The 25,145-nt window shown below is 39.1% G+C and overlaps 1 protein-coding gene across 1 annotated transcript in view; it reads right to left on the bottom strand.

The window, feature by feature from the left end:
* SLC28A3 (solute carrier family 28 member 3) overlaps positions 1–25,145 on the bottom strand; it is a 135,447-nt gene that overhangs the window by 107,934 nt on the left and 2,368 nt on the right. The window lies entirely within an intron of this gene.

The following is a 25,145-nucleotide window of genomic DNA, read 5'->3' on the forward strand; positions in this document are numbered from 1 at the left end:
TAAAGCAGTTCTAGTTAATTTCTTCCTCCTTAGTGTCTTCCTTCACTTGTTCTCTACTCAGTATTTCAGCATAGAGAGCAGAAAGAAAATGAAGATATTTGAAAAAGCACTTTAAAGTGAGCTCTACATCCCACAAAGGTCAAAGAAAGAATAGACCTTCATACACCCAGATATTGGAGGCACTCATTAGAAGCGCAAAGTTCTGGAAACCACAGATGAGCCCATTGATGGGGGGAATAGCTGAGCAACTTGTGGTAGGAGAATGGAATAAGAATGGAATACATATGAACGGATGCAAAGTGAAGTAAACAGAACCATGGAAATAATATTCAGAATCAATTTCACCAATAATATTTTGTATAATGATGAACAGGATGATTTCAGAAAAAGCTGGAAAGGCCTACACAAACTGATGCAGAGTGAAATAAGCAGAACCATGAGAACATTGTACACTGTAATAGTAATATTGTGGAATGTTCAATTGTGAAAAACTTGGCTACTCTCAACAAAACAATGATCCAGGACAATTCTGAAGGACTTTTTTTTTTTTTAAACCTTACCCTCTGTCTTAGAATCGATACTGTGTATTGGTTCCAAGGCAGAAGAATGAAAAAGGGTAGGCAATGGGGGTTAAGTGACTTCCCCAGGGTCACACAGCTAGGAAGTATCTGAGGCTAGATTTGAACCCAGGACCTTATATCTCTAGGCCTGGCTCTAGATCCACTGAGGCACCCAGCTGCCACTGAAGTATTTATGATAAAAAACTGCAATTCACCTCCAGGGAAACAGCTGGTAGAGTTGGAATGCAGATCAAACCATGTTATTTTTCACTTTATTTGTGTTTTTATTTTGTGGTTTTGCTTTTATATGAATATTCTTTTACAATGACCAATATGTAATGATAATTAGGTATGTAATTTTAATAATTTTACTCAGTATTTAAATCCACTTCATTCAACCAATTCATACCACAACTTTATGATAATACATGTATAACCTTGATCAGATTGCTTACCATTTCCAGGAGGGAAGGCAAGGAAGGTGACTATTTGGATCCCAAAATTATGGAAAATGTAGGTTGAAAATTATTACATGTAGTTGGGAAAATAAAATATCTTTGAAATAATATTTTGTACAAATAGGCCCTTTCCCCCTTTTCTCTGATTTTGTTGCGATATGGACTCAGTAGTGTTATTGCTAGGTCAAAGGGTATGCATAGTTTTATGGTCCTTTGAATGATGTTCCATATTGCTCTCTAGAATGTTTTTTTTTCAGTTCACAGGTCTACCAACAGTGTAACAATGTGCCAGTTTTCCCACATGTCCTCTAACATTTATCATTTTTCTTTTTGATCATATTATTCAATCTGATAAGGTGTGAGGTGGTATCTAAGAGTTATTTTAAATTGCATTTTCTCTAATCAATAGTGACTTGAAGAATTTTTTCATGTAACAAAAGATAATTTTAATTTCTTCCTCTGAGAACGATCTGTTTCTGCCCTCTGACCATTTATCAGTTGGAGACCACTGAAGCTTTTGTTTGTTCTGAACTTCTTTTCTTCAACTTTTTGTGACTTCCTGCTGATCAACTGGGAATTCCCTTAAAATGAAGTAGCTCGATGTCAGGGAAACCGAACTTGGGAAAGAGAGGACTTTGTTTCAAATCTCAGCCCTGAGTAGCTAAGTAGTACAGTGGATAGCATGCTGGTCTTGGAGTCAAGAAGATCATAAATTCAAATCCAGTCTCAGACACTTACTATCTTTGTTATTTCTTCTCTATTTGCCTCAGGTCCCTCAACTGCAAAATGGGGACAATAATAACACATACTTCACAGGGTTGCTGTGAGTATCAAATGAGACATTTGTAAAATTATTTGTACGATTCTGGGCACATATTAGGCCCTATTTGAATGCTCATTCCCTTCCCCTTTAATTATCCTATCTGTGTCAGTCTGATAGTCCATCTTCAGCAGTAACTGCTAACAAAAGGGGTAGCTAGTTGGTGCATGCTATAGATTGAATGCTGGGCTTTGAGTTAGGAAGATCTGAGTTCAAATCTGCTTTCAGATTACTAGCTGTTATCCTGGGAAAATCACTTAGCCCCTATTTTGACTCAGTTTCTCAATTATAAAATGAGGACACATTTGAGAAGGGACTGGCAAACCACTCTAGTATCTTTGCCAAGAAAACTTCATGGACTTCTTCATGCAGAGTTAGATGACACACGGAATAACAATGCTAACTACAAAACATTCTTTTTAAGTCTAGGGTATTTGTGTAGATAAAGAGACAATGAAATGGGGAACTGACTATAGCAAGGTTAGGATTAAAGACTGTCAAGAATTGTTAAAGGCTTCCGTGGTTTTATGGGGAATCCCCAAAAGGGTATTTTCTTTTTAAAGCAATATTTTGTTATGAACTATAAAATGAACAAACATAAACTTTCCACAAAGGCCAGAAAGAGAATTGTATAGAAAACAGGGACTCTGTTATAGTTCTTTTGCTTTAAGTTATCTTCCTGTGTCTCAGTTTCCTTATCTATAAAATGAGGGGTTTGGACTAAATGATAGGCTTAAGGTCCCTTTCAGTTTTAAATGTTTAGCCAATAAATTTGTGGTATGAATGGGTTGAGGGAAGTGGATTTAAATAATGAGAAAAAAAACATACATGCTTGATCCTTATCCAATTATCTGATCCGGGGTTGTTTTGCTTGAAAATTCATTTATTTGACACTTCTGGAAATCAAAGGTTATGTGACTTTTTCTTTTAAGTTCAGTGTAGTCAATGATGTCTATCATGTTAAAATGATAGTATTTCGGCATCATCTATTCCACATTCCACTTAATTCATAGACAAAAATTCCAATTGGAAAATTTGTGAGATAAAATCTTCATATGAATGAAAGCTCTCTATCTGAATGTCTATCTATCCTTTATCTCTCACAAGGAACTAAATATATATAATATATAGTCATATATATCTATATGCACATAATATATAGTTATATGACTATCCATCTAACCATCCATCATTGCACTGAAGGGGGCTGCTGGGTGGTATGGTGGATAGAGTACCTGGCCCAAAGTTAGGAAGACTCATCTTCCTGAGTTCAAATCTGGCCTCAGACACTTATCAGACATATGACCTTGGGCAAGTCACTCAGTTGCTTCAGTTTCCTCATCTGTCAAATGAACTGGAGAAGGAAATGACAAGCCACTTAGTATCTTTGCCAAGAAAACTCCAAATGGGGTCAAGATGTCAGAGGAGACTGAAAAGGACTGAATAATTGCTCTGAACATTAATACAATGAGGATTTAAAATCTCTCCTGATACCTTGGGCAGGCATTGGGGATGTTGGACTCTTTCTATTTCCCTCACCTCCTTATCTGGTGGGAGTAAGATATGTAGTCCTGGGTAATTTGAATAACTGGCTACTTATTCAAGCAGTCTAGGCACTGAAAGACAATTAGCTAGAGGAAGATACTTTCTCTGAACCTATATATGTGGTGGGTAGGAGGGTGGAGGTGGGAAGAACAAAGCAGAGGAGACATAACATTGAGCACTTGGGATCCAAATGATCATCAGCCACTTTCCAACTATCACGAAATTGAAAGAGCCACTTAGAAGGTGCACCAGGGGATGGTTCCTCTAGTCATGGTTTTCCTCTAAGTATTGATGATACAAATACAAATGTGAAACTGTTCCTGCCCTCATAAAACTTACATTCACCATAGAGAGACAATAAATTCATACATATATGTATATCTATCTTATCAATCTATCCACGAGTTACATAAAAAATAAATACAAGGTAATTTTTTTATTGAGAGAAGGGGAGGGGAGGGGAAACCTTAGTAGCAAAGCCACAGAGATAGAACATTGCATGCTAGGAACATTAAGAACACTAGTTTGTCTGAAAAATCTCTGATTAGTATGTACTATGTCAGTGATGGTGAACCTATGGCATAGGTGCCAAAGATGGCACACAGGGGACTCCCTGTGGGCATGTGGGCGACCCTCCCCGCCATTACTGGAAAGGCAGAGGGGCTTGGGTGGAGCTGCTCCCTCCCCCTCTCCACCACACCAAACATTTTTTTCATTTCACTTGCCCCTCTGCTCAGCAGCCCAATGGGAGTATACAGGGTGTAAGTGAGGCAGCTCACAGGCTGCAGAGCTGGAGGGAAGGGTAGCACTCAGGTCACTCCCCTATTTTCTATACTCACTGAAGACATTCCTCACTTCACCCATTCCCTCCGCCCAGCAGCCCAATGGGAGCACTTTCTCCCTCCCCTGTCAAGGGTAAGGTGGGGGGCACAGCACTCGGTCTGGGGGGTGGGACCCAGAACTCCATCTCTAAAAGGTTTGCCAACACAGTACTAAAGGTTACATTGGGAAATGCTTTAATGTCAAGTCAAATAGCTTAACCCTTGATTCTGGAGGTAATAGGGAGCCATTGGAGTTTGTTGAGGTCACATCTGAACTATAAGAAAATCACTGTAGTCAGTTGTATGAGGATAAATTAGGGTAGAGAGAGACCTGAGGCAGAGAGACCAAGTTGGAGGCTTTGGGGATAGTCTAAGCAAGAAGTGATATAGTTCTGAACTGCAGTGGGGGGAGTGTGATTGTGAGGAAGAGGGCAGGTAAAGTAGAATTGACAAGATTTGGTAAGTGATTGGACATATGAAGGGAGGGTGAAAAAACTAAGGTTGTATCCTGAGGATTTGAACTCAGGTCTTCTTAACTCTAAGTAAGGCTAGCCCTTAATTATTATATAACACTATTCTTTCTTGGTATTTTATGCAACATTATTTTTATAAATGAAAGAAAGTATAAGAGAATGTTTAAAAAAGAAAACTGCTTTATTCAAGTATTCATTACCATAAGCTTTCTAGCCATAACATTTCATTTTTGCTACCTACCTCAGAGTTGTTATGAGGAAAAGAAAGTACTTTTCAGACTTTCAGGTGCTATATATAAATGAGTTATTATTTTCATCTTGGGAATGGAAGAAGATGCAGCAATGAAAAACATTGTGATTTGGTTGGTACAGCATGCACTTTGAAGAAGTTATGTGGGCCATTCAATGCTTTTATTTCATGGATAAGCAAACTGAAGCCCACCAATGTACAATGATTTGCCCAAGGTCATGCAAATACTACTTAGTCAACAATTTGAACCCAGGACTCTGAAACCGATGACCTTTCCATTGTACCACATCGTGCAATTTTAGTGATATGGCACTGGTTATTGTGCAGATATGTAACTTTGTGCCAGAGGCTCCTGCCTGATATACATCACCTTTAAATACTTTGGGAGACTTCTCTCTTATTGCTGCCACCCAAATGCCTTGGAAACTTCAGCATTTAATGTTTACATCTGACACTTTGTAATACATATGAGGTATGACAACCAGCTCCTCTTAGAAGCACAAAGGCTCCCAAGGCTCAAAATAGGAACAATTTTATTTATTAACTAAGAAAACATATAAGGATTATATCAATGCCCAGAGAAAATAATGGCACTTATCTGCAAGTAGCCCAATAGGCCTATGCAATATCAGTCATTTAACACTATAATCTCATGCAAATATATGTGTACCTCATAGTATGTGAGGTGGACATCTATCCAAGAAAAGTGTCCCTAGAGTTGCTCAAACTGCTTGTTTCCTTCCCTAGATCTTTAGTTTATCCCACTTTGCTTTTTACTTCACAGCTGTCACCTCAAGAAGCTCTTAGGAGATGACACAGTGAACTATTCCTTATTAGTAATCTTTGACATAATTTCTCTCCATTCAGTGGTCTAGCGACTGGCACCAGATGGTACTACCTTGGCAGAGTGTTATTTAAAGGCAGACTCTTTTATATAGTACCTCTAGCCTGTAGCAGAGTTCACACCTTTTTTAGTCTCACCCAAAGGTATAGCCAAAACATTAAAATGTAATTGGGAGGGGCAGCTGGGTAGTTCAATAGATTGAGAGTCAGGCCTAGAGATGGGAGGTCCTAGCTTCAAGTCTGGCTCAGACACTTCCCAGCTGTGTGACCCTGGGCAAGTCACTTGACCCCCATTGCCCACCCTTACCACTCTTCTGCCTTGGAGCCAATACACAGAAGTTAAGGGTTTAAAAAAAAATGTAATTGGGAGTATGACTTTTGGGAGGGGAGGGGCAGTGCTAATTAGATGAGATACCGTGATGATGTAAGAAATAGAAAAGACCAATAAAATATTTCCAAAAGGTAATCGAGAAATGTTTACAAAATAAAAATTTAATACAATATAGACAATGTTAATTTATGGTTGTCTAAATCAATATGTGACTAGAAGGAATCTTTATATATATTTTAGTTGTGTCTATTTGAGTTTGACATTAACTGGTCTAGCCAAATTGGCCATCTTATAGTTACTAATACATGACAACACCCTCTCCAGCCTCCGTGCCTCTTCCAATATATACAAATATATTTTGTGTATATAATTACATGTATATATGTGTATATATACATATATGTGTGTGCATACACACACACACACACACACACACACATGTTTTCTTCCCCAAAAGAATGTTACAGAGATTGCTAAGGGAGAAAAGGTAATAGGGAAAGAAGAGGATAAAGGGCAGAGCAAACATTGAACGTTGGTCTTTTAAGGGATCAGGTAGATGGGCCAGTGAAGGAAACCAGGGATGTTGAAAGGTGGGGCAAACAAGGATGATGTATGTTCTAAAAAAAAGAAATGAAAGAAGAAATATCAAAAATAAAAGAAATACTAACATGTCACGGCTGGTTAAGGAAGATGAGATTAATAGCATTTTGTTGAATATGACTAAACAGAAGTTGGTAAATTCCGAGATCAGTTTTTAGCAATATGGTGGTAACAAAAGCCAGTTGTGTAAGAGGCTAAGGAAGCGACTGGGTGGTGATGAAGTGTGAGCTTTAAAGGGGTCTGGATCTGGTTTTGTCTCTTCCCCGCCACCCCCACCCCCAAATCTTCAGAATTTCCTATTGCTTAATCAAATATGGCACTCAAAGCCCTATATGATATTGTATCACTCTACATTTCTAGTCATCTCACAGTCCCTCGTTTCCTCTATGCTTCAGTCAACACAACCTAAGCTATCTCACCTCCTTGCCTTTGCTCATGCAAAGAATCACCTCCTTCTCCTTTTTCTATGAAATGTCTACCTATTGTTCAGAGCCCAACTCAGATAACACCATCTCCAGGAGACTTTCCCTGATCCTTCTCATCAGTAACTTCCTTCTCCCTATGGCTCTACTTTGTTTTGTGCATGGCTAATGCATTTATGTAATATTGTATATGAGTTATTGGTTGGTGACCTTTTCTCCCCCAGTAAGCTCCATGGATGACAGCAGAAACTTCTCCATGTTGTCTTTGCATCTCTCATGCCCAACAGAACGTGTGGTCCATTGCAGGTAACTTAACAAATTCTCATTCTTTCACCCAGCACAGGAACTGTGCCTAATCTACCACAGGCACCTCCTCTAGTCCCTAACACAAAGTGCTCTGTTCACAATAGGTGATGAATACAGGTTTTGTGCTGCATTTTCATGTTTTATTGTTGTAAATCAATAGAAGAACAGTCCTAAAGGGTATATTGGCTTAGAAGAGTGCAGATTAGTGCTATAGTGGGCCCTCCTCCCTCTGAGGGAGGTCAATTTGCCATAGAAGTTCAGAAAAGAACCAGAAGCTTATAAAGTCATTGTTGTTGTTCAATCGTGTCCAACTCTTTGTGACCCCAGTTGGGGTTTTCTTGGCAAAGATAATAGAGAGGTTTGCTCTTTCCTTCTCGAACTCATGTGACAGATGAAGAAACCAAGATAAATACGGTCTTTCCCAGAGTCACACAGCTACAAAGTGTCCGAGACTGGATTTGAACTTGAGAAGAAGAGTCTTCCTGATTTCAGGCCTGCTACTCTATCCACTCTAGCTGCCTATAAAGCTGGAGAGGCAAACTTAGAACTCTATACTGAGATACCATATATCTGCTTGGATAAGGGTAGCCTACAAAAGTGATCAGTCACCATTAACTTTTGACCTAGGAAGAAGCAGCAAGTGCCTGAGAGGAAATAGAGTTCCCAGAAAATTCAGGGAGATGGAAATCATTCCTTTTATTGCTTCCAGTTTCTGTTTAATGTTCAGGGAACAAGGACAGCCTGCTCTCTCTGACAGTCAGTAGTCATTAGAATTCCATGTATGCCTTGGCTCTCCATCAAACTTCCTTAGGTCAAATTTCTGTCATTTTTTTCTAAAACTCTTTACCTTCTGTCTAAGAATCAATACCGTGTATTGGTTCCAAGGCAGAAGAGCAGTAAGGGCTAGGCAATGGGGGTTAAACAATTTGTCTAGGTGACCCACAGCTAGGAAGTGTCTGAGGTCAGATTCGAACCCAGGACCTCCTGTCTCTAGATCTGGCTCTCAATCCATTAAGCCACCTAGCTGCCCCTCTCTCCCATTTCTATCATTAATGATGAAGAAGTTAGTACAGTGGAAAGAATGATGGATTTAAAGAAAAAAGCACCTGAATGCAAACCCTAGCTCTGCCATTTAGTAAAATTTTTGTTATCTTGAGTAAGCCTCAGTTTCTTCACTAGTGAAATTAGGGGGTTGATTGCTATTTAGGGGGTTAGTTGCTAAGGGCTCGCCCAGTTCTGACTTCATGATCCTAAGTAAATCCAAATCATTAGGAATAAATAATACATAACCATGCTAATCATAATTTTTCCTGTTAAATAATGAAATTGGATTAGAGGTTAAGACTTTCAGTCTCTAGTGCAATGGTTCCCAAACTTTTTTGGCCTACTGCCCCCTTTCCAGAAAAAATATTACTTAGCCCCTTGGAAATTAATTTAAAAAAATTTTAATAGCAATTAATAGGAAAGATAAATGCACCTGTGGGCATCACCGCCCTCCTGGATCACTGCAGCACCCACCAGGGGGTGGTAGCACCCACTTTGGGAATCATTGTCTAGTGCTATGAATATTTCTATGCTCCTTCCTCCCCTTTACCCACCCTCTAATAGTATCCTTATAAAATCTCCCCCTTGACCCTGACTCATCACTACCTCACTGAGTATCTCTCAACTCTTACTAATGAAAAGCTTCTCTCATCCTTCAGAAACTCAAAACATGATCCATGGTCTAGTCTGATTATAATACTATTAGCTTACATGGATAAGAGACAACATTTAGTAGAGATTAGAGAGCTGGCTTGAAGCTAGGAAGAGCTGGGTTCTGATCCCACTGACATTTGACTGTGAAGCAAGTCATTTAACTTCTCAGTGATCCATGCAACATTCTGAAACTATAATTTTAGAGAAGGTGCCTCTCCTGCATTGGGAGAGAGACTTTTCTCACCTAGGAGTTTTCTATGCCAATGAAGTCCCAGGTCCAGGCTCTATCTCTGCCTTTTTGTTATAGTTATTGAGTTGTTTTTCTGTCATGTCTTAGTCATGATCCAGTTGAGTGTTTTCTTAGCAAAAAAATGGTTTGCCATTTCCTCCTTCAGCTCTTTTTATAGATGAAAAGACTGAGGCAAATAGGGTTAAGTGGCTTGCTCGGGATGACATTAAGACAACACATTACATTAATTAAACACATTAACACAGTTAAGTGTTTGAGATCAAATTTGAACTCATGTCCTCCTAACTCCAGTCTTGGCATCTATCCATGGTACCACTTAGCTGTTACTTTATTTTACTCTCACTATGAATTTACATACGCTATCACATCTAATTCCCATAGTTATATGAGGTAACACAAATATTTTATCCTGCTTTTCTAGTTTAAGAAGCTAAGTGGAGTCAGCTACGTGGCTAAATGGATAGAATGTCAGTTTCTGAAATGGGAGGTCCTGGGTTCAAATTTGACTTCAGATACTACCTAGTTGTGTGACCCTGGAGGACAAATGACTTACCTCCAATTGCCTAGCCTTTCCTGCTCGTCTGCCTTGGAACTGAAACTTGGCATTGATACTGAGGCAGAAGGCAAGGGTTTAAATTTTTTTTTTTTAAGAAAAAAACTAAGTCTCAGATTAGAATCAACCTAGAATTTATTAAGCTCCTTCTGTATTCCAGGTACTTTGCTAAGCACTGTGGATAAAAAGGAAGGCAAAAAACCCCCCAAAAAACACAGCTCCCACACTTTCTCTTTTAAACCAAAAGACCCCTTGATTGTTATGCTTGAATGTACAAATCCATTCAATTTCTCTCAGCTCTCTAACTTCATAGATCTAGAAGGGATCTTCAGTAGCTCAGAGGATTTAGAACTGAAACAGTTCTTTAGAATCCCAATGCCATCATTCTCCTCTTAGTTTGTTAGGTTTTTTTCCTCTTCAGACTGTCTCATAATCACTTAACTATCTGTTCTCCAGTATAATGTGAACTCTAGGGGAAAGAGATTACTCCACTTTTTCTTTTTACTCCTAGTAACTAGCCCAGAGCCCTATACACAGAAGAGATGTTTAAAAAAATATTTGTTGAATTGAATTGAACAAACTGAAGCCTCAAAGGAACTTACTTGCCAAAAGTCACATAGTCAGTAAATATGGCAGACCCTCCTCTTATGATTGTACCTAGCTGGCCCCTACTCTTGAAGGTGTGGACAAAATGGTGCCCAAGGGAGTATGAGCCCAAATACCTGCCTCCCTTGCCTCATTTCCCACCAGTTATATCTTCATTGTCATGGCAACAGCTAGATAGAGCACTAGACCTGGAGACAGGAAGACATGAGTTCAAATCCTGCCGCAGAAATTTGCTAGCTGTATGATCCTGGGCAAGTCACTTGACATCTGTCTTATCCAATCTCCTTAACTGTAAATGGAGATAATAATAGTATGTCTCCTTCCTAGGGTTGTGAGGATCAAGTGCGATAATTTTTGTAAAAAGTTGTTCCTGGGGCAGCTGGGTAGCTCAGTGGATTGAGAGCCAGGCCTAGAGACGGGAGGTCCTAGGTTCAAATCTGGCCTCAGACACTTCCCAGCTGTGTGACCCTGAGCAAGTCACTTGACCCCCATTGCCTACCCTTACCACTCTTCTGCCTTGGAGCCAATACACAGTATTGACTCCAAGATGGAAGGTAAGGGTTTAAAAAAAAAAAAAAAAAAAAGTTGTTCCTGTCCTCTGCTTCCACTGAGAGCTACAAAAACTACAACCTTGAGTTCAGGCATAATTATTCCCATTCTACAAGGTTGAACATCTATAGAGATTCTTAACCTATCATCAATGAACTTTAATATTTTGATAATTGCCTTTCCTTTCCATGTAATGAGTTTCTTTCACTAGATATTTTATCTGATGCCTTTAAAAACATTATTTGGAGAAGAGGTTCATAGTCTTTACCAGATGCCTAAAGGAATCCATGATACTAGATCCCCCTACTTTAGGTTATGCACCCAGATATATGAAACAAAACACCCCTTTGCCCATACCTCAGCTAGAAGTTACTGTAGGTGCCATGTATAACGAATGGGGCTTCCTATACATTTAAGATGACAAAGGAATATGGAACAGCTCTTTCCAAGCATCCTTCAGTCCCTTGAAAGCACATGCATCCAAACAACTGATATTAATTCGAAATCATTCTTGCCTGTTCTGTAAAGCAGATTCTATGAGGGCCTCCCAATAGTTATCACTTGATTAGCCTAGTTGAGTTCCTTTATGTATTTGCATTTCTTTATCAGTCTTTTATACCTACTTATCTTTTTCAGGCTTGTCCCCATCTTTCCACAAAGCTCCCTGAAGCTCTGGAGGCTCTTTGCTAAATCAATATTCTCACTGCAAAAGTCAAAAAACCCTTAAATTCCTTAATCTTGACTAGATGAAATCCTTTTTGGTTATCCACATCTTAGATGGCATTACATGATTTTTCTTATACAAATCAAAATATGGCCTACAGTTACTGACATTTTAAGTGTATGTCTATTTCTCCATGGCCTCGAATGCTTTCTCTCCTCATTTCCAACTCCTAGCTTCCCTGGCTTCAAGACTAAGTTCAAATCTTACCTTCTGCAGGAGGCTTTTCCTTAACCCTTTGCCTTCTCCCCTACCTTCCATCCCTAGTGTATTCTCAATGATATATTCTGTTCATACTGTATAAAACTTGTTTGTATTCAGTGATTTGCACATAAAACCCCTCTGTTGGAATGAACACTTGAAGGGCAGGGGCTGTGTTTTTGCCCCTTTTTTTATCCACAGTGCTTAGCAGAGTATTTGGAATACAGAAGGAGCTTAATAAATGACTATTAACTGGGTGCCTAAATATTTCCTTCTTTTCAAAGAGATTTCATTTTATTGGAGCGTTTTATATTGAGTGACAGCCTATATTTGGCAAGATTGCACAGCATATATAGTGGATAGAGAGCTAGCCTCCAAGGCAGGAAAAAAAATGAGTTCAAGTATTACCTCTGACACGTACTGGCTCTCTGCAGATCTGGGCAAATTACTTAACGTTTCAAAACTCTAGACAACTCTTTAAGACTCTAAGTTGCAAAGAAAGTGCCAGTCTAGAGAGGTGGTAGAAGTTTGTTATGCCAATAAAAGTTTAGCCTTATTCTCTATCCTCTGTACCAGCTATAGCCAGCCTCTAGTTACTGCCACATGTTTATTAGGTTAGGCATCTACTCTTGCTGAATTTCTAGATGATAATGAGTTTTCCCTGAATTGAGAAGCAATACTCCATCATACTTTTCTCTGTTTATCTGATGTTTTCTGTCCTATGTAGCAAAATCCAGCTTAGAAAATCACTTACACATGTGGTATAGTAGGGTGTAAATATTTTTATTGCTTACATTAAAAAAATATGCTGATGCTGGTATCATGAGTTGCCAAACAAATTGCTTAACTTGTCAGTCTTGTTTTCTTTTTGTTGTTCAGTTCTTTCAATTGTGCCCACCTCTCCATAGCCCCATTTTGGGTTTTCTTGGCAAAAACAATGGAGTGGTTTGCCATTTCTTTCTTGAAATCATTTTACAGGTGAGAAAACTGAGGCAAACACGGTTAAGTGATTTGCCTAAGGTCACACAGGTAGTAAGTATCAGAGGCCATATTTGAACTCATGAAGATAAGTCTTCCTGAGTCCAAGCACAGTGATTTATCCACTGGGCCACCTAGCTGCCTTAGTCTCTTTTTATCTATCCTACTTTGACTTGTACAGGGATGTCCTATCTAATTTCTCTGGTCTTTCTGTTTCCTTAGTGCAGTCTAGCATATAGACAGTTCAGGTGTACAACTAAGTTTTTACTAAAACGTGAAGGATTTGAGGGATACAAATTAGAAGAGTCTTTTCACAATGTTCATTTAAAACAATCCCTATTTGTCATTCTCCTTTTAGTCCATCAGACTTGAGATTCATGAACCAAGATAGGTCTATGTACTTGGATGAGGAAAAAAAACCTGCACCTTAAAAATTTTTAATTTAATTAATTAATTTAGAATATTTTTCTATGGTTACATGATTCATGTTCTTTCCATTACACTCTCCCTCTCCATTCTGGAGCTGATGAGCAATTCTATTGGGTTTTACATGTATCATTGTTCAAAATCTATTTCCATATTATTATTATTTGCAATAGAATGATCAGTTAAAATCTACATCCCCAATCATACCCCCATCAAACCATGTGTTTATATTTTTTTTTCTGTTTCAAGAACCACCCCCCCCCAAAAAAAAAAAAAAAAAAAAAACCTCCCACAGTTTTTTCTCTGGATGTGGATAGTGTTCTTTCTCATAAGTCCCTCAGAATTGTCCTGAGTCATTCATTGCTGCTAGTAGAGAAGTCCATTACATTCGATTGTACCACAGTATATCAGTCTCTGTGTACAATGTTCTCCTGGTTCTGCTCCTTTCGCTCTGCTTCAATTCCTGGAGTTCTTTCCAGTTTACATGGAATTCCTCCAGTTCATTATTCCTATTAGCACAATAGTATTCCATCACCAGCAGATACCACAACTTGTTCAGCCATTCCCTAATTGATTAATACCCCCTCATTTTCCAATTTTTTTTTGTCACCACAAAGAGCGCAGCTATAAATAATAAATATAAATAAAAAAATAAATATTTTTCCTTATTATCACTTTAGGGTAGAAACCTAGCAGTGGTATGGCTGGATCAAAGAGCAGGCTGTCTTTTAAAGCCCTTTGGGCATGATTCCAAATTGCCTTCCAGAATGGTTGGACCAATTCATAACTCCACCAGCAATGCATTAGTGTCCCAATTTTGCCACACCCCCTCCAACATTACTTTCCTTTGCTGTAATTGCATCTTTAATTTTACTAACTTTTCATTTCTTTTGTAATCTTATGAACCTCACTGAATATATCCAAAACTATTATTCTGAGAAGGTATATATATATAGACTTTAGACTGCTAAAGTATTGGGACACACACACAAAAAACTAAGCTCTAAGCCTTGATTTTCCTGGTCAATATAACTTCCAAATTTCAGATTAAGCTACTGCTTTTAGCTTCTCTTTCTGTCATGGGAGGATCATAGGATGTAGTGCTGTAAGATTTTTTTATTGTTTAGTTTTTTCAGTCATGGACAACTCTTCATGATCTCTCTTGGTGTTTTCTTGGCAAAGATACTAGAGTAGGGTTTTGCCATTTCCTTCTTCAGCTCATTTGACAGATGAGGAAATTGAGGCAAACAGGGTTAAGTGACTTGCCCTGGGTCACACAGCTAATAAATATCTGAAGTCAAATTTGAATTCAGGTCCTTCTGACTTCAATCCTGATATTCTATCTATTGTGCCGTATAGCTGCCCATAAGGTACCATAGAGATGATCTAATCTAGGCATTTTCACGTTTGAATTCTAGGTACATCCATTCCTGGCTTTTGCCTTTAGGAACCTTGGTTTTTTTTCTCTCTCTATTCCATGGATTATTAACTTTTTGGGTGAAAAAATACAACATTTTTATGCTTTTATCATTTACAGATAGCAAATACATGTATTGCTTGATTTCAAGCAGTTTGATGTATGATTATACCTTGCATGTGTGATGAAGCCAAAGGACTCCTCAGAATTGCAGTTTTAATTGCATGCAGGAAATAAAATTGAAATTATGACATTAAAACAAAAAAAGTAAGTTTATAGACCCTGGGTTATAAGCTTGCAATCTCATCCTTCTTCTAGGGACTAAGTTTCTAACCCCAAAACACATGAATAAAACATTTGGAATCCCTTTTTATTTTCCCTTTTTTTTCTTGTTTTCATTTGCTTTTTCTCTTATTACATTTATCATTTTTATTCTGTGCTTAACACACATCAAATATAGTGAAGACTTTCAAATGCATAATAAAAATTTAAAAGGGAATTGTATTTGAAAACTGTGGATCTATTGTTGCTTTTTTTTTAAAAAAATGCATTTGCTTTTGTAACAAGCACCATGGAAGTGCCAGTTTCTGGATTCTGGGGGCTAAAGAAACAAGTTCATGAAACTTTTTTTTTTTTTCATTTCAGTATAGAAAATTTATGATACCCTGGAAATTCTCTTTGCTTAAGGAAGATCAATTTATCTGTGATTTTAAATTATTTTATTTTCCCCTAATTGCATACAGAAACAAATTTTAACATTCATTTTCTGACACTTTGCAATCCAGATTCTCTCTCTTTTCCTTCCCTCTTCTTGAGGGGGCAAACCATATGACAAAAGTTCTACATGTACTAACATGCAATACATATTTCCATATTTGTCATGTTTTGAGAGAAAAAATATTGCATATTCAAGAAAAAAACTTTTAAAGAAAATAAAGTGGAAAATGTTATACTTTGATCTGCCTTCTGATGCCATCAGTTCCTTCTATGGTGCTGGATACCCTTTTTCTTCATGAGTCTTTCGTTGTCTTGGTTTCTTGCTGTGTTGATAATAGTTAAATACAATATTGATGTTTCTATGTACAGTGTTTTGGTTCTGTTTATTTTACTTTGCATCTGTTCGTAGAAGTCTAGGTTTTTCTGAAATCAAATCATTCATCATTTCTTATGGCCCCTGTGTTATCTGTTTTAGAAATTTTCTATGGTTCCCAGTTACTTTTTGGTAAAGCAATGTCTTGCCAAGAGCAATAAATACATGCAAAGTGTAGTCATATATAATATTGCATGAGGTTAACGTTATATGTATTTGCTATCTGTGAGTAACGAAAACATAAAAATAAAACATTTATAACAATAGTATTGGCACTCCAACTTTATTCTTCATTTGTTTCTTAATTCTGTCCTTATCCTTTTCTTCCTTTCACTCCTCATCCACTCCCATGTCTATGTAATCATCATCTCTAGGCAGATGAGATCCAAATATTTGTCTTCAGCTCTTATTTTTCTCTTGAACACTACTCCCAAATTGCCAGAGAAAAAGGTAGAGTTTAATAAATGTTTGTTGACTGACTAATTTCCAGCTACCCTCAGGACTTGTCTACTTGGAAATTCCCTCCCACCAACAAATCACATTCAACATCGCAAAAGGAACTGGAAATCTTTTGTTAAACCAAGATCCTCTTCCTGACTTTGTCATGTTCAAGAAACATAGCTTCATGTTCCTAGTTGCCCAGAGTCAACACTTTTGAGTTATTGATTATTGGAGATCCTTCTAATCATAAGGATGTAGAAGGGGAGGAAAGGAAAGGAAATATACACTAATAGTACCTAATTTGTGCCAGGTACTGTGTTAAGTTCTTTTGCAAATATTTTTTTCAATTGTATACATTTTTTTACCTATTACATGTAAAAACAAATTTCCACATTAGTTTTCTGAAGCCTCACTTCTCCCCACATTGGAGTTGACAGGTTATTCTATCTATGTTATATAGTAGATACTATTATTATATCCATTTTACAGTTGAAGAAAGTGAGGTAGAGAGAATTTGGAACTCAAAACTTTAAAAAAGAATTAGGAAGAAATAAAAATTTTAAAAAGTGAGCTAAATAGAGGTTGTGACTTGCCCAGGGCTACACAGTTAGAAAGAGTCTAAGGCCAGATTTGAACTTGGTCTTCCTGACTGAATGGACCCGTGTTCTATCCACTATCCATCCAAGATGACTGAGGCTTTGACTCTGACTAGAAGGGTGGAATCACTTTATGTCCCTTGCTCACCTTAGATTATAAATTCCTAAAGAACAAGAAGTAATCCTGGTTTGTTCTTCTGACATAACACTTAACCCTTAAAAAAAACTCAGCTTCTTTACTGCCAGATGGGAACAATACCCTGTACTTCTTCCTTCAAAAGATTGTTTTGGATACTAAAAAAGATATGGAAACATGTGATTATTTGTTCTAAATTTAGCCTTTTGAAGATTGAAGAGTCTCAGCCACTGTAGTTTTAGGGTTTCTAGGGTTCAGAAAATAAATCTTTTGTATAATTCATTCACATCCATATTGCCCTGGAAAAGATAGAATTTAGATAAGACACTATCCCTATTCACATGGAGGTTCCAATCTTGTAGAAGATGACACCAACAGGGATAACTAACTAATATAAAATATTATTTAATAAGTACATTGCAGAGACACGGAACACACACAATGCCAGGTGATGTCGAGTAGTTGTTATTGATAGGGAAATCAGTAGAGTTGGTGGCACCGAGTATTTCATACCCTTCATGATTTTATAAAATATCACATCCCTGTTTAGCCTTCATCTTCCTGTCTTTCCTGCTTCCATTCCTACCCCTGCCAAGCCAAAAATGGATTGCAATGACTACAACAATCTGTTTTCTAATACTATCATTTATTTCCTGTCTGACCTTGAACAAATTTAAGCAAGGTTTTGAATCTGCAAAATAGGTATAACCATCCGTGCTTTCATGTACTTCTGATAAAGATACTGAACTGGGAGAAGAAGGCTAAATGTAAGAATCAGTATCATGTTGATACATGTGGATAAAGAATGGATTTTAAATCCCCTTTAAGACTCACGGATGAAAGATATATGATGATTTGAATACATAATGAGTCAATGTACCTTTAAAATAAAGTTGGGGTTTTCCTCCCAATCCTTCCTCCCATTTTCACTTAGCACTGACCATGAGTAGGAATGAATCTCCTCTTCCCAAATCAACATTTTTTTTAAAATTATGTTTAATGAGACACAGTCATATGCTAAGCAACTTTGTACCTGGGACAAATAGCAAGAAACCTTGTCTGGAGTGTGGCAGTTGGGAACTAGAGTATACCTTGGGCAGGGGACACACAGGAGTGAATGGGTTGGGAGGAAGCTTGCGAGGGTGCTGGGTGGACCGTCTAAATTTTTGATCTGAGAGATTTTTCTCTCTAGGAGAAGGCCAGCACCTTCCATGGGGGTGGGGGTGGGAGTGGGTGGGAAGGGAGAAGATCAGGTGGAAGAACTGAGGAGGGAAGAGGGAGAACAGGACATTGAGGATATGGTCTATGCTTTCTAGATTCCTAGACAGATGCAAGGGAGAGGTGTGATGGAGGAAGCATACCTTGGGTTCAAAGCAGCTTCTGGGGACATAAAGCAGTTAACTGGGGAGTTATTCTCCTGGTTAGTTTTCTTCTGTTGTTGTTTGTGATCCCATCTGGGGATTTCTTGGCAAAGATGATGGAATGGTTTGCCATTTCCTCCTCTAGCTCATTTTTATAGATGAAGAAATTGAGGCAAATAGGATTAAATAACTTGTCCCGGGTAATTTCTCTTGGCCCTCCCTAAATTTCCTACCTGGGGTAAAACTCTGCTAGCCTACTCTTACTCAGTGAGCAATAAGTAGTCTTAAGGGCCTTCATCTAAAAACCTTAAGTCTAAACTCTCATAAAATATTGCAAATACTTATCATATGTATATATGGGTATGTGATTTGGGGTTTAGGCTTTAAAATATCATTTTATAGCAAAAACGAATAATATGTAAATAGGTATCAAGTCCCAACCCTGTGGAATTGCTTGTCGGCTCTGGGAGGGGGGAGAGAAAAGGGGAGGAAAGGAAAATGAATCTTGGAAACATGGGGGAAAAAAGAATATTGTGAATAAAAGGGATCAAGGAAGAGAGTATCATTAAGCTACCCCCACTTAAGTAGGCTCTGGACAAAACTTAAGTGGGTAAAGACTATTCCTGTCCTAACCTTCCACTTCTGCACCTTCCTCTCACTCAGCCTTTTACTTCCTCAGTGGCATGTTACACCAGCCCAGCACCTTCCCCTGCTCTTTCTTTTCTTTCTCTCCATAAAGTTTGAAAAATAAAAGGAATATAATATTATTCACTTTCCCTTTAGTGAGAATTTAAGTCAACGAGTTCTCAAGTATATTGACATTTTAGGTCTTGAGATTTCTTTAGTGGAAGCATGAAAGATTTCTTTCCCTTAGAAAAAGAATATTAACCATACTGGGGGAAATATTTTGAGATGCACTTTACTCCCTTCATGGAAGTCTCAAAATTATATTTCAGGTCTTCTATTAAAGCTATAACTATTAAATATGTTAATTTGTATTTAGTCCTTTCTCTCTTAGTAACAACTCTAAGACAGAAGGGCATAGACTAGGCAAACAGGATTAAGTGACTAGTCCTGAGTCACACAGCTAGGAAGTATCTGAGATTAGATTTGAACTCAAGTCCTCCCAACTCTATTCCTGGCATTCTATGATTTTTTTTAATAGAAAGAATCATGATCTTGGAATCAAAAGTGCTTGTTATAGCTCTTATTAACTCAAACTTGGTGAGATCTCTTAATGACCACCCTGGAACCTCAGTTTCATCATTTATACAATGGTGATGATAAATTGTACTGCTCCATCTCCTAGAGTGATTAAGAGGATGTTAGTGAAGTAATGTGAGTGATCTATAATCAAAAAACATTTTGATCAATATACTTTTATTAAGCATTTATTAGGTGCCAGGCATCACACTAAGTGCTAGAGATACAAAAAGAGGCAAAAGACAGTCCCTGACTTCAAAGAGCTTATAATCTAATGGAGGAGACAACACAAAAACAAAAGCAAGCTATATATAGGATAAGTAGGAAATAATCAAAAGAGAGAAGGCACTAGAATTAAGAGGGGTTGAGGAAGGTTTTCTGTGGAAGGTGGGATTTTAGTTGGGATTTAAAGGAAGCCTGTGTGAAGAGAAGACTCAGTAGTCTGAACAGAGGAAGGAGAGTGTTCCAGGTATAGAGGACAGCCAGAGAGAATGGCTGGAGCCAAGAAATGAAGTGTCTTGTTTGGAGAACAACAGGAGGCCAGTATCACTGGAGATGATGAAAGATGGCTGTCAAGATCAAAAAGGTTATGAAGGGCTTTGAATGCCAAACAGAGCATTTTCTATTTGATCTTGTAGGCAAAAGGGAGCCATTGGAATTGAGGGGGTAACATGATATCTCATCTTTAGGAAAATTATTTTAGTGGATGGAGGATGGATTGAAGTGAGGAGAGACTTGAGGAAAGCAGATCTACTAGCAGGTTATTGAAATAGTCCAGGCATGAGGTGATGAGGGCCCACACTAGAGTGGTAGCAGTGCCAGAGAGGAGAGGAGGGGTCATATTTGAAAGATGTTGCAAAGATGAAATCTGCAGGCCTTGGCAATAACTTGGTTGTGGAGGGTGAGAGATAGAGGGGAGTTAGGGAGTCCAGGATGACTTCTAGGTTGTGAATCCAAAGGACTGGGAGGATAGGGTTGCCCTGGACAGTAATAGAGAAAGTAGGAGGTGGTGGGGGAAGATTTAGGGGGAAAAGATAATGAGATCTATTTTGGATATATTGAGTTTAAGATGTCTACTGGACATCTAGTTCAGGGTCAGCAAGCCTATCAGTGTCTTGTTATCAGGACCTTCTTAAAATTGTCAAAGAGATGTACTGTGCCCTTTGGCAAATGCTCTCAAGCCTCCTTGTTCATCGAGTGGAAACTCTTCCTTATATCAACAGTCTAAGGATCTGACATCTTCTCACCAGAGCCAACACATCCTGTGGAGTGGCCCTTTCATAAATGTAGGCTATCTGATGTAAACTAAAAAGGGGGTAATTCTTTAGGGTTGGGAAGAGCTGGGAAGAGGGGTTGAAATAGGTAAGCAGAAAGCATATTTACTTTAATCTCTTCTTAGTCACAGTTGCATTCTTATTAAAAACCAGGCCCTGCAGAAATCCTGAAAAAAATTAAATCACCTTCTGGAGAGATAGCAAGCCTGACCCAAGGAGGCTAAATTGGGAGGTTCCTTTTCCTTCTTTGAATACAATGACAGTTTTTATAATGTAGCTACCAGGGCTAGATCTTTTCATCCCTTTGTAATCAGAAAATCCTTCCCTCTAGATCAGTGATGGCAAACTTATGGCACAGGTGCTGAAAACAGCATACAGAGCACCCCCACCCCCCACCCCCAGTTCATTACTGGAAAGGCAGAGGGACTCAGGTGGAGCTGCTCCCCATCTCTTCTCCACTGCATCTGAGGACATTTTTTTTTCACATCCCCCATCCCTCTGCCCCTCAGCCCAATGGGAGTGCATAGTGGGTAAGGTAGACAGTTCACAGGCAGGAGAGCTGGAGGGGAACAGAGTGCTTGGGCCATTCCCCTCCCTCTCTCTACACTGGCTGAGGACATTCCTCAATTCACCTGCCCCTCCACCCAGCTTCCTCACTCCCCTGTGTGGAATAACAGGTGAGGCAGGGTACACCTGGCACTTGGTAGGAGGGAGGGGCACGGCATGCTGTCTCTGGGGGTGGTGGGGGGCAGGGCCTGGCACTCCATTTCTAAAAGGTTTGCTATCACTGCTCTAGACTAGATGATATTCCATGGATTGGCATTGCTGTGCTAACACTGATGTGTGTATAGAGCTTTGAGACTGTGTAAGAGTCTTTCTCCCTGCTCTATAATTACTTAATAGAAACCACATCCCTGCAGCAGCTAGGTGGCTAAATGGATAGAGAGTCAGACCTGGAAATGGGAGGTCCTGGATTAAATCTTGCCTCAGATGCTTCCTAGCTTACTTAGCTCTGCCTTGGAGCCAATGCTTAGTATTGATTCTAAGAGAGAAGGAGGGGTTAAAAAAAAAAGAAAAGAAACTACATGCCTTTTTTACTACATGTTTCCTTGGAAGAGAGAGTCTTGGATGCCCTAGATGAGTGATGGTGAACCTATGGCATGCATGCCAAAAAGGACACACAGAGCCCTCTCTGTGGGCATGCCTGCAGCTGCCCACCAGAGTTCGTTACTAGAAAAGGGGGGCATCAGCTCACAGGCTGCATGAGGATGTGATGCAGAGAACAGTCTAAGTCTGTGGTGAAGGTGATTCCTGTGGTAGGGTTGGAGAAGAGCTAGGTTTGAGGGAAGCATAGCTCACAGTGTGACATAGCTGGGGGGAGCAGAATGCTTGGGCCTCCCTCCTCCCCCTCTCCACACATGCCTCTCATCACCCACCCCTCTGTCCAGCAGCCCAATGGGAGTTCTTTCTCCCTCTCCTGTCTGGGGTGGGGGTTTGGGACCGAGGTACGGGGCCATGCACTTAGTCTGGGGGAGTGGGGGTGGCAGGATGCGATACTCCATCTCTAAATGCTTGCTGTCACTGCCCTAGATAATAATAAATCTAGGGATAAGAGGTACCTCATGGGCCATCAAGAACAATCTCTTCAGTTTGCAAATGAAGAAACTGAGGTCCAGGAGTTTAATTGAATTGCCCAAGGTCACATAGATTTGTAAGCCTAAAATCTGAACACAGGTCCTTCAAAATCTTGGGTCTTCTACAAGGCCATCTGGCCACTTCTCAGGGTTTTGGTCAATAATATTCTGGGATTGAAAAGAAACTGTAAGGGGGCCTTAGGAAGTGGACAGCAGTGATTATAGGGATGGGGATATTGCTACAATAACAAACTCTTGGGTTAATATAATGTAATTCTCTTTAACAGTCATATAAATAAAAACTTCTGTCTAGCTTTTAAAGCTTTTCACAACCTACTCTAGTCTACCAGTAATGAATGCTTGTGTTAAAAGAAATATTGGTTGGGGCTTCACCCTGATCAATGAGGCAAACCTAGGAAAGGAAAGGTAAAAAGATTTCATTTAGCATACCCAGGCAATTTGCAGTTGCTTGTGGACAGACAGATTCAAAGGGCAACTAGGTGGCACAATGGAAAGAGTTTGGAAGACTCATCTTCAAATCTGGCCTCAAGACACTTACTAGATGTGTGGCCCTGGGCAAGTCACTCTACCCTGTTTACCTCAGTTTCCTCATCTGTCAAATGAGCTAGAGAAGGAAATGACAAACCATCAAATACTTTTGCTATGAAAACTCCAAAAAGGGTCACAAAGAGTCAAACAAGACTGAAATGATATGACAGGAGTAAACACCTTCAAATATGGGCAAAAGTATGTTGCTTGATGCATTCAATCATGAAGAGATGGGATTAGTACTGCCTGAGCTCCTCCCTCATTACAGTATCATAGGAAGAGGGATTAGTGCTCTTGGTATTTCCAGACCCCCATCTCCTGCAGGCTGGCTGTGTACACACCCAAAGTCTTAACTAGGTTTTTAAAATGGGGTTACTCAAATTGACTGCGCAAGTAGCTGACTTTGCACACTTATTCAGTGAATGATTGAAAGAGCATTTATTAAGCATTTACTATGTAAAATTGTTATCGTCATTAAGTCGTTTTTCATTCCTGTCCTACTCTCTGTGGCCTCCTTCAGAGTTTTCTTGGCAGAGATATTGGAGTGGTTTTCCATTTCCTTCTCTCAACTGAAGCAAAGAGGATTAAGTGACTTGCCCAGGGTCATTCAGCTAATATTTGAGGCTAGATTTGAACTTACAGAATTGAGTCTTCTTGACTCTATCCACTGTACCACCTAGTTGTTGCTATAATATATTACATACAGGGAGTGTTGATCTGGGGAGAGTATTTTGGTTTGGGAAGGCACGTGAAAATGAGTGGAGCCTTAGAAGAGTTTATTGACATATTTCTCACTATTATGACAATACTGATTTGATTATCATAGGGCCCTAGAAAGGGAGAAAGAGGGGGAAATAAGTATATATAGGGGGGCAAAAGATGAGGCTTGCCCACCCACCCACCACCAAGTTCTTAATAGAATAAAAGAATGAATTGAGATTTTACTCAAATCCACTTAGAACTTTTAACATTTATTATGTTTGAGTTTATTATTTATTTCTAACATTTATTTCTAACATTTATTAAGTGACTACTCTGTACCAGGCACTCAGCTTAGTAAGCCCTGGGGATAGAGAGGAAGGCAAGGAACTTATAAGGAGAGAAAGACAACATGAAAACAACTATGTACAAAACAACAACAAAAATATCTATACAAACAAGATATATCTATAAGATATGTGTGTGTGTGTGTGTGTGTACATATGTAATCAACAGAGGGAAGGCACTAGATTTAAGATGGATCAGGAAAGGCTTCCAGTAGAAAGTGAAATTTTAGCTGGTACTACTTGAATAAAACCAGAGAAGCCAGGAGGTAGGGTGAAGAGGGAGAGCATTGTGGTATGAGGAATAGCTAGTGAGAATAGTCAGGATTGGAAGAATAGCAAGGAGGGTCATTTGTTGGTCCTCATCCTCCTTAATGTGTTTTGGACATTTGACATTGCCAACCACTCTCATCAGCCTCTTTCTTCCAGAGTTATCATCTAAGTACAGGACAAAAGGCAAAAAAAAAATCAGGATTATTACTGATGACTCAGGATGCAGAGAATGACTTTGGCTTCTTTGATGTTTAACCAAGTACTCCACAATGACTGTTTTCTTCACCGTCTCATCCCTTCTTCCCCTCTGTCTACCAGGGAAAGTCTTCAGGTGTCTGGGGTAGACATTCCCCTGACTCTCCTGCAGGTTTGAGGTCTAGCAGTTATTCTTAGCCTGATTTAGCTTGCCTGCCAAGACAGTATGCTGGAGGGTGGTGGCTGTGAATGCTACAGCTTCTTGGAGCCACAAGTGAGAGCTGGGTTGAAGATGGATGTCAAAGGGGGAAAGTAGCCCTGAAAAGGGGCTCAGCAAGCCCTCCCACCAGAGGTACTAGACTTCCATGAATACCTTGTATTTGGAGAAGGAAGGTGTCTTTCCTGTCCTACCTTGCCTATCTGTCTCTCTCTTCACTCTAGTACCACCATTGAGGGCATAGAAACTCAAACCCAGAAATTTGGATTCCTCTGGATTTCATCGGTGAGAGAGGAGAGGACAGG

Source organism: Gracilinanus agilis, chromosome 1 (assembly GCF_016433145.1).
Source record: "Gracilinanus agilis isolate LMUSP501 chromosome 1, AgileGrace, whole genome shotgun sequence".
NCBI lineage: Eukaryota > Metazoa > Chordata > Mammalia > Didelphimorphia > Didelphidae > Gracilinanus > Gracilinanus agilis.